We start from the raw sequence: 10542 nt of genomic DNA on the forward strand, positions 1-10542 counted from the left end.
CTCATGAAATTTTAAATAGCTCACCGTCCAAACACAGAGCAAGTAATCTGACATTCATAAATTGCGCTGTAAAAACCCTTACACAGCAAAGTCTAAATACAAAACAAAATCAACAAAAGAAAAAAAATTCGTACACTAGTTACACGTAGAATGTCAGGCTCCATACCATTACTCTAAAATATACCTCAAACCTACAGAGAAATAAAACTGAGAAGAAAAACAATGAAATATAAGACATCATGTCATACCTCATTAACTATCCTCACCTAAGCAATTGCCACAACTACTCGACAGTGAGTTTATCCTTGTCCATCAGTACAAATACCTGCTGCTGAGCCAGTCAGTCCATCAACTTTGATCAATACACGCAGTAAATAGTTTAACAATAAGTGCTTGAATCCACCAGTAGCTCTCTTATCTTACTCTACTGTTCATTTCTCTGTTGTCACACATATAGACGACAAGAACTTGCATTTCGACTAGCCTTCGTTACACTTTAATGTGAAATATCACCACTGTGATAATAGAAATAAGTGGCTTCAGTCAAAACACCAACAAGATTATTACTATGCACGACATCAAAATACATCAGTTAATTCCGATATTTGTTGTGCAATGCAAATTCTACTCCCCTGTGACAACCTTACTGATCAATGCTACAAGAGCCGCTACGTTAGTATTACGCCACTGGCTAATAATTAAAGCATCATTGTACCAAATATTCTAATAAACATGCTACGTGAACTTGATAACCCAGAACAGACATAAAACAAACACTAACTATTCTAAACACAAATATTAATAAAATACAATTACACTTGCTGTCCCTTGAGAAATGAAACATAAAAAAAAACATTTACACAATTACAAATACATTATTCCCTATCTTGCGAGTCACACGGAAACATTTCATTCTGTGATTTTCTTGGGGTCAAAAAGTTTGCTGATAGTTTTCCTAGAACCACTGTCTCGGTGTCAAAGCTCTCCCATGGTTACCCGGACGAAAGTCTTTTAGTCACTCAATTCGGCATTTTGAACACGCACTGAACAGTAAACTGTATCTCTCATTAAACACAAATGTCATAGTCACTCTCAGAGTACCATCCACACGAATCTGTTCGTCCAAAAAAAATGGCCCTACAACTACTATTACCCACGGTTCTGTCCTTTCAGTTCATGGTGTAATTAAAAGTCGTGAGTTTCAACAAACAGCACTTATTCCCGCGCCAATTCAAGAAATGTCTCCTACTACAGACGCAACTGTCAATGTCCCACTCTAGTTTCTTGCCTTCATACAATAATTGTTCACCAAACGACAACTGTCCCCTAAGTATACCAAGTGTCCCACATGCAATTCACAAAGCACACTTAACAAGTCACTGCCAAAAGTTTATGGATCCCACCATTCAGTGGTCAAGACAAAACAAAACAATCGTCCTGTCTGCTACAGACAAAATCTTTTCCACCACTCACAACGTGGAAACACCAGGCCTTCACTTTCCACATTATGGAAAGTCGCAGTCATCTTGTTTCACGGCTCCACAGTCCAGTACAAGTTAATAGCTGCAGGTAAAAAAATGCTCGCCGGGCTCTGTCGCGCCCCGTCCATTCAGCAGTAGCGTCGCTGCGCGCGCCGTTGAGCAGAAGAAACCACCCGCTGTTGCCTCCGCGGGATACCTTCCCCAGTCGTAAGGGTGGCGGAACTCATGAATGGCCAGTGATGCGTGTGTGTCGCCCCAGGCCGTTGACCTGCTGTAGCGGGCGCGTGGAGCGCACCTCGTCCGACAATGGAGTGGGGAGTGCCGCGGCTGTGTCGCCTGTCGCCATGGTGACGTCAGCTCGGCCCGTTAGCGGTATGGGCGTTACGACACCCAATTAGCCAGATCTTCCGTGCATCTCGCAACATTACAGACAAAAGGATATACAGCATTTAAATACTCATTGATTACATGTATTATCTATTAGCTACATTGGTAACAAAAGAATCTTTGTTCTAAAAAGAACATAAAATTATACACCCTAGTTTTCTACACAGACAACATACATTTATCTATCCTTTTTCTATAGATAGCCCACACTCGTGCTATTCTTTGTACCTGTCGTCCCTCATACAAAACATGAAAGTGTAAAATAAAACAAAAGGAATAATAAGCAATCTATACCGCTCATAATTACAATATCAAGGAGTAGGCTACTCTAACATCCTAACACAGTGAAAATATTAGAAACTTTATCCTAAAACTACAATATACAATGAACTTTTGTGCTTGTGACACACTGAAATTATTACCCCTTGAAAGTGTTCTAACAAAAAAATAAGAATAATCTACATAGCTCACAATTACCTACCACTGGTTATTAAATATTAACTACTTTAACATCCTAACACAATAAACATTTTAGGAACTGATGACTCTAAATCTACAACATATACTGCACCCTTGTGCTTGTGACAGACTGAAATCAGTATCTCTTCACATATTTTACATTTCATTATATATAGCAATGTTTCTAGGACACGTATGACAGATCCTGACCTGACATCCAGGTTCATCCCAACAAACAATAAAACACAATAATGTTTTAGTTATGGATCGGTAGCATCCCCTTTACAGGAGTGTGCGCATTGATCACACTACTCTACGACTCTCACTCACCAGACATCACATTTTTCCTCTCATTCAATCCATTAACACACTAACAGAATAGGTTTAGAAGTCAGCTAACCTTATCACCACCACACTCACTACAACATACCATACCTTTGCTCCCTTATACTCAACCACATAACACATGAAGCTGTTTCAGAGATAGCATTCCAGTCTCCGAATTCGTCCTTTCACTCTGGCACCTCTCTCCATCGGCTTACCTCTGCATTCACTTTATGCTAAATATCAACTTAGAATCGCGACATTTCATCTAAGAACAAAAATACACAAATTATTCATCCTGCAAAACAACTGTACACATTATTGGAACCGTTTTGATTAGTTATACTGGTACCAGGCTTCAACAACAACAAAAAATATTATTTTTGCTAAATAGCATATTTTATGGTAAAAATTAGATCTACACTTATATTACATCTTACGTCAGTATTCCACAACGTTCACCATCTGGGTCTCATACTCCCTTTACGTCCTTTCATATTGTGCAGTTGTCCTCATCTCTTCATTCGTATTTCGGCTCTCCGTCCGTCCATTACTCCATCATTTCCTGGTCTTCCTTCGCCATTGGCATCAATCTCTATTGCAGCATACACAGGCCTCTCTGTAACATACATCTAAGACATCTCCACATTATTTAATTCTACTCACCTTTATTTTACCGCTGTTTCATCACGTCGAATCTCCCTATTATTATTCACACTGCTTCTCGTCGATTCTCTCCTCAAAAATTCACCTTTATCCACTACTATTTATCACGTCGCTTCTCTATCTACCATCTTTATTCACTCATTAATCATCACGTCGTTTCTGCTTGATCCTTATTCATACGACAAAAAACACGTACATACACCACTCTGTCGACTCCTGTTCATGACTCATTTGACCAGTCTATTCCGTCATACTTCCTGACATCCCGCCTGAAAATTCTTACGTTCGATTTGACCCTGCACAACGTTACACACCACAAATAAATACACTGACTATCTACCATAAATTGCCTACTTTAGATCTATCCTTAACTTTTCCCTAATTTGATGTTAGAAATGTGATGAAGCCCTCGAGATTGTTTTCCTTTGATCGTCTCAATCAGTACAGCATTTTCATGTACAATCCGCCTCACTCTGAATGGTCCACTATACACAGTAAAGAATTTGCTAGTTAGAAGTATGTGCTTACACGAAAATTAAATGTGTGCAGAGAATATACAAGCTGGGAGAATTGGGCAACCCAAGTGTTGGAAACTTAGGTGCAAGTGGCCTCTCTCACTAACACCAGATTCCGAACAACCATACACAGCACTTCATTATAACTGTCACCACGACAATGACATAATATAGATCAGATGGCATCTAAAAACTTCGATCACAATGTTTACCTCTTACATTACGTGTTTAGTATCTACAATAATCAAATCACACTAATTCAACTGGACTCCTTGGCATTATTACATAACATTTTAGCAACTGGATTCTTTGAAGAAACCGCTCTTTTACTTTACTGTTCGAAATAAAAAATTTGCAAATTTTACTGAGATACCAGCCTAACAGATTCCATTACTGCCGTTTTATTCTCTGATCAGAAGTATGGTATTTTCCTTCCTACATATTAGTTGAGTTTGTCTGCTACATAGACAATTTTCAGTGCCAGCTGCATGTGTTTTAAGGGCAAGATATTAAGGGCTGATATGTTGGATTAGTTTCTCCTATTCTTGAATCCATTGTGACAAGAATAAAATGCCTGGATTCCACGCTCTCCTGTCATTATGATAGTTTCTGCCGTTCCTACCCTCGACACTAACTGACCTATGAGTCGTGTCTCCGTTCACGATATTGCTCTCATTACCCAATCCTTGTAACCAGTGCTGAAATGACGCGGAATCGTCTAAGCCTCTGCCTGCCACCACTATACCTCTGCGCAATTTCACTGGCAACTTCGTTATATGGATCCTAATGAACTCCGCTGGTTCGTATGTCACATGCAAGTACCTGTTTCGTCTGAACATTTCCTCATAGCACGACACTGAATCCCTTCTACCACATTCGTTACGATTTGGCATCATCAATATGCTTTGCGTAACCTGGTCCCCCTTACTTTCCGACCAGAATTCATTTAAATAGCTACTACAGTCTTTAAGGTCTTTCTGCATTTTCGCTCTAGCCTCGTCCCTCAAATAGTTATACACTAACTTCGTTTTGCGGAGCAGTCCCCTCAATGAAGGTAATGAGTCCTGAAATTGAGACAGCCTTGGACTATACCCAGTTGAGTCTGCCACCTGTTTTATCTGACACAACCGTTCTTCTGACTCTGTGAATTCGCCTTTCTCTTTCTGCCTATTTTCGCTATCTGAGTTTATCTCACTCTCCCTCGCCAATCTACCTGGTGGTGTGTCACCTTCGCTACTGCACGCTAATTGCAACTGTGCTAGCTCACTATGTTTCCTATTTGTTTCTAGTTGTGCCTCTTTAAACTGTAATAGTGATTGTATCTCCTCCTGGTCGGCATAAACATCTCGCTGCGTACTGTCAGAGCCTGTTTCGCCTCTTATACTGATCTCTTCTACATCTGTGCTAATCGTATTCATTCTGACCACTACCTCCGCAACTTCATCCCTGTGTTTATTTAGCGCCATTTCCTGCCGTGTGACTTGAGCTTCTACGCTGTCTAATCCCCCTTGTTTATCTGCAAGTAAGTCCCCCACTATCTCTTTGATTCGCTCATCCGGCAACACGTCCCCACGTTCCGTAATATCGCTCTCTATTGCACTTACTCGTACCTCCAAATTATTGGTTTTTTCTTTCACAGCATCACATACTTGCTTTACTGCACCCTGATTCTTCTCCCCCTCATCTAACCGATTATTAACTGCGGGCAGACGCTCATCGGTAACTGAGTGTACCTTCCTCATTGCCTCTTTATTTCCCTTATCCAATGCCTCCATACTTTCCTCACTCTCTTTATCCATCGCTTCCCATCTTTCCTCATTACCTCTACACATCGCGTCCATCATTTCCATAAACTCCCTATGTCTCTCCTTAGCCTTCCTATCACTCTCCTTATTATCTCTCACCAAAGTCTGTAACAACTGTAGCATCATATCGTCATTTGCAACTTTCGATGCGCTCAACTCGTTCGCCTGTGAAACCGTAGCCTCGCTAAGAGTAGCTGCACTTTCACTGCATACCTGGCCTAGTCTCAGCTCGCCCCCGTCGTTTGGAAAAGCCCGGGTTTGGGGACAAAGCCCGCCACATAATGGGTCTCCTTGCAGCGGTCCACTGAACAATGCAGCCTCTTCGGAGTGCCTGCCGTCCCCACTCATTAACCCATCTACAGCTACTTCCCGCTGCACTGCTACGTTCACGCCAGAATCGTTATTCTCCATGGTGACTATACTTTTAGCCTGCGACCTAGTTACTACGGACATTACGCAAAAAAAATTATAAAACGATCTTCTAGCCTTGTGCGATACCGCAATTAATTACATAAAATAAAATAAAAGATCCTCACCAATCCAGAAAGAAATTGCAAACAGAAAAAAAACTTTACTTCTTAGCGCTATCACAATATATTCCATCAAAAAATAAAAAAAATTAACAGCAAACCCTAACAACAAAATATCCTAACAAAAATGATCCTGGCAACAAAATTATCGTGACAAAAACGGAATCCTGGCAACAAAATTAAATATCCTGACCAATAAATAATCCTGGCATCAAATTAATCCTGGCATCAAATTAAATATCCTAACAAAAGGAATCCTGGCAGGGTCGAAATTATGAGATCCTGCCAGCAAAAAATTATCGTGACAAAAAATGAGATCCTGGCAACAAATTAATCCTAACCAATACAATTATCCTGGCAGGGTCGAAATTATGAGAGGCACCCACTTGCCTTTCTCATACTGTGGCATCAAGCAGTCAGGCCTGCAAGATGGGTGGTTTGCCAAGCGAGTGGATTAGCAACATGAATTCTCGTATCTTACGATTTTGTTACAAATTATCCTCCTGCATGAATAATACGCAACGGAAACACGCATCTGACTATAGAACTCTGTCTGCACACTACGCTCTGGCAATACCACACTTACTTTTTGTCTTTGATTTAACGGTTTTTATACAAATTCGGGACATTATGATAACATACAATTTAATGAAATAGGCCACTAATCTCTTTCTTTTCACTATTTGATTTATTCATTAGCACACAAATTCTACAACCTACGACAATATCATAAGAGAATTTCCATACTACGGTCTCGTAATCTATCTACCACAACTGTGCACTCCCTGGATCGGATGGTGGATCTTTTATTATACCTCACACTTCGCCTCTCACAATCATTCTCCAGAAACATTCCTCCAGATCGAGCGATGCAGAAGGAACAGGCATACCCACAAACTCTTCCGAAACTACCTTGCTACTCCCATGCAAAACACACATATTCAAATTACAAGACATACCCAATACAACAATCTGAAATAATACACAAAAACCGTTACAACTTCATCATTTTCCGCTTTCCCACTTCAATCAATATTTAACCCAGTTTCACTCGACACTGCCCCAATTTGTAATTCCAGTTTCCTACTGTGAACTCTGGAGATAAACGCTCGTCTTCCTGTGCAATGCAAGCCAAGTGGCGTTGCTGGAAAAACGGCCGACTCACCTTGATTTTCTCTCAGAGTTTAAATTCAGCGTCACACGGAATGATATTTCTTAAATACTTCAATTTATGATACACACGCAATTCTTAAATATATCAGCTTATTGTACACACGCTATTAATTCTCAAATATTTCAGCTTATGGTACACACGATATTTATTCTTAAATATATTTCAGCTTATTGTACCCACGCTAGTATCTCAACTTATAACTACACGTGGTCCCTTTGTGACCGTTGGTTTACTATAATCCCTTTAAAATTACCTGCCTCACTTTGTAATTTTCCCCACAAAAGATCCTAGGAAAGAGAAATGATTAGTTCTAACTACTCTTAAGTATTCCACATCCATACCATGCCTCCTCACTTTGATTACGGAGCACAACAAAAAACAGGTCTTCACAGCAGAAGGTTCAGCGCCAGAGTGCCGAGTCTGAAACATGGCCGTCTTTTCGTTCTCTCGCACCTCTCTCGAAGTGGGAGAAGCACCTTGCTACCTTATTGGTCGGCCGCATTTCAGACGCTCAAAAGCTCTGGTAACTTCCATCTCTTTGGTCTCACCAAAGGATCGACTCAAAGATGCTCATTCCGATTCACTATCTGTGGTTAGCAGACGACCATACATTCATTCATTTACACCACACAGATCTCACCAAACTGGATGTAGGGATTTATTTTGAGGAAGTGCACATGTGATCAATTAAATAAATAACTTGTCATTCTTTCCCACACTGGTATCCGGCTTCGCTGTATTAATTGAAATTATTGAGTTACTTTTACACAAAAAATGTGTTGTTCTGACAAGAATTTCGTACCTATTCTCAATGTTGGGCGGTACTGTACCCTTTCAACAGTATTGGATGAAGTTCAAGCGGAGTCCGCACCATCACTGAAGTCCACTTACTTTTGGATTAATGAACTCAAATGTGATCAAACGAGCGCCGAAGACGAAGCCCACTCCGGCCATCCAATTGAGGTCATCTCAAAGGAAACCACTGACAAAATGCATGATATGGAAGTGCAAGACCGCCGATTTAAACTTCGTGAGATTGCCGACACTGTAGGCATCACAACTGCGCGATTGCTTAATATCCTGTACGGAGGATTGGCTAAATAGAATCTGTGTGCTGGTGAGCGTTGCGGTTGCTCACCGTCGACCAAAAGCGTATCCGGCACAATATTTCAGTGCAATGTCTGGTGATGTTTAATCGCAATCCGCAGGACTTTTTGCTCAAAACGGCAGTCAAAACAATGAACAAAGATTGGTGTAAGTGCACCGAAGAAGGTGAAGACTATTTTGTCAGTTGCTAAGGTGACGACCACTGTTTTTTGGGATATTTGTCATAGAGTACCTGGGAAAAGACAGTACCAAAACTGGTCCCTATTATGTTTCATTGTAGGGTCGTTTCAAATTTGTGTTGGCTGAAATAAGAGCAAGGTTGACACGCAAAAAAGCGCTCTTTCATCAGGATAATGCACCAACCCACATAGCAGCGATAACAATGGTGAAATACGTGAACAGGGCTTTGAATTGGTAACTCATCCACTCTGTTCGCCGGAGTTAGCCCCAAGTGTTCCCTAAGATGAAACTGTGACTTTCTGCCAAGAAACTTTCATCAAATGTCGAAGTGATAGTTGCAGTTGTAACCCCTATATCGATTAGAAGTAGTTTGTACTATGTAACTGTGTATCTGTAAGTGTTCGTCCGTTGTTACTTAAGGTCATTGATTTGTGACAGGAAATTTAAAGTTTGTAATGTATGTATGGGAAAAACTAAAAAATGTTTAAAATAATGAAATTTTATAATATATTTATGTTTATAAAGAAAACATTGTATATTACAAGCTGGTTCATGCTTAGGACATTTGTATTGTACAGCGTAAAAGATGTAAGGAAGTCCCTCTGCAATGGAAGTGGCTTGGAGCGATGTAAAAAGGTGGCTTTGGCGGTCGAACTGGGCGGCTCCTTGGTGGGAACGGTAAGCAGTCAGTGGCTAGCCGTTGCACGGTACACATCGAGGGTGCCAAGGGAGGCATTTGGAAGACGTTTTGCAAGGAATTTTGCGTCGGATGTGGATTTGGCTGTTGTATGGTACTCTCGACAACAAGGAACGTAAGAAATCCGTCGCCAAGAAGAAATTGTAAAGAGCATTCAAACACCGATAGCCGTGAGTACAGCCGGCCATGGTGACCGAGCGGTTCTAGGCGTTTCAGTCAGAAAGCACGCTGCTGCTACGGTCGCAGGTTCGAATCCCGCCTCTAGTATGGATGTGTGTGATGTCCTTAGGTTAGTTAGGTTTAAGTAGTTCTAAGTCTAGGGGACTCATGACCTCAGATGTTAAGTCCCATAGTGCTCAGAGCCATTTGAATCGTGAGTACAGTTAGCCGCCACGTCGCTTGCCACCACTACTTCGCCATTGCTCCACCAATTTCATGCATACAGATATGTATCAGAGCATGGACCTGTTCATTTGTGTGAGTGTTTTCAATAATAATGAAAGTGCTATAAACCTGTGTTTAGAACCATAACTTTCGTCCTAATCATGAACTGCAGGATCCCATCCTAAGTGTTCAGAAAACCGATTATCCTGTTTCTAACGAATTACTGATTTACTTCTGTGTATTAAATGTGCTAAAATTCAGTGCCAGACTGCGTAAATGTTACTGTCTACAATACTTGCTTCACAGGTGACGAAAAAGGCACATAAGTTAAACTTATTTGAAACATAGTTTAGCCTTGATTGCTATCACACATTTTTTTGAGGTTAATCTATCTCAGTGTTGAGTAATTTGCTTTGAAGGATGAAAACATAAACTATTGCAAGTGGGGCCAAGACTTAAATTTAGTTGAATTGAATCTTACAACTGAAATAATCGTACTACCCACAATTTAAATCACCCTGTGTATCCAGAGTGCGACACAAAAGGAACCTTAATGAACATAATATTTCAAATTAATGTGCCTTATTGGGCTAGCGACCGTTCGATTTTTCATTCGTATAAGAACTTTTCTACTTTCATTATCCCCAAAGTAAAAGCTTGTTTAGTTTTTCTATTATTTACAATATATTCAAATTTCAAATGTTTTTTATTCCAGTCTTTGATCACAACATGAATTCTTTAGACGATGACCGGTTTCATTCCGTAATGACCATCCTCAGATCCTTTTCACACCACGTCCTAAAGCGATAAGCCATGGTGTAAAAAAGATCTGA

Source organism: Schistocerca nitens, chromosome 4 (genome assembly GCF_023898315.1).
Source record: "Schistocerca nitens isolate TAMUIC-IGC-003100 chromosome 4, iqSchNite1.1, whole genome shotgun sequence".
NCBI classification, from domain to species: Eukaryota; Metazoa; Arthropoda; class Insecta; order Orthoptera; family Acrididae; genus Schistocerca; species Schistocerca nitens.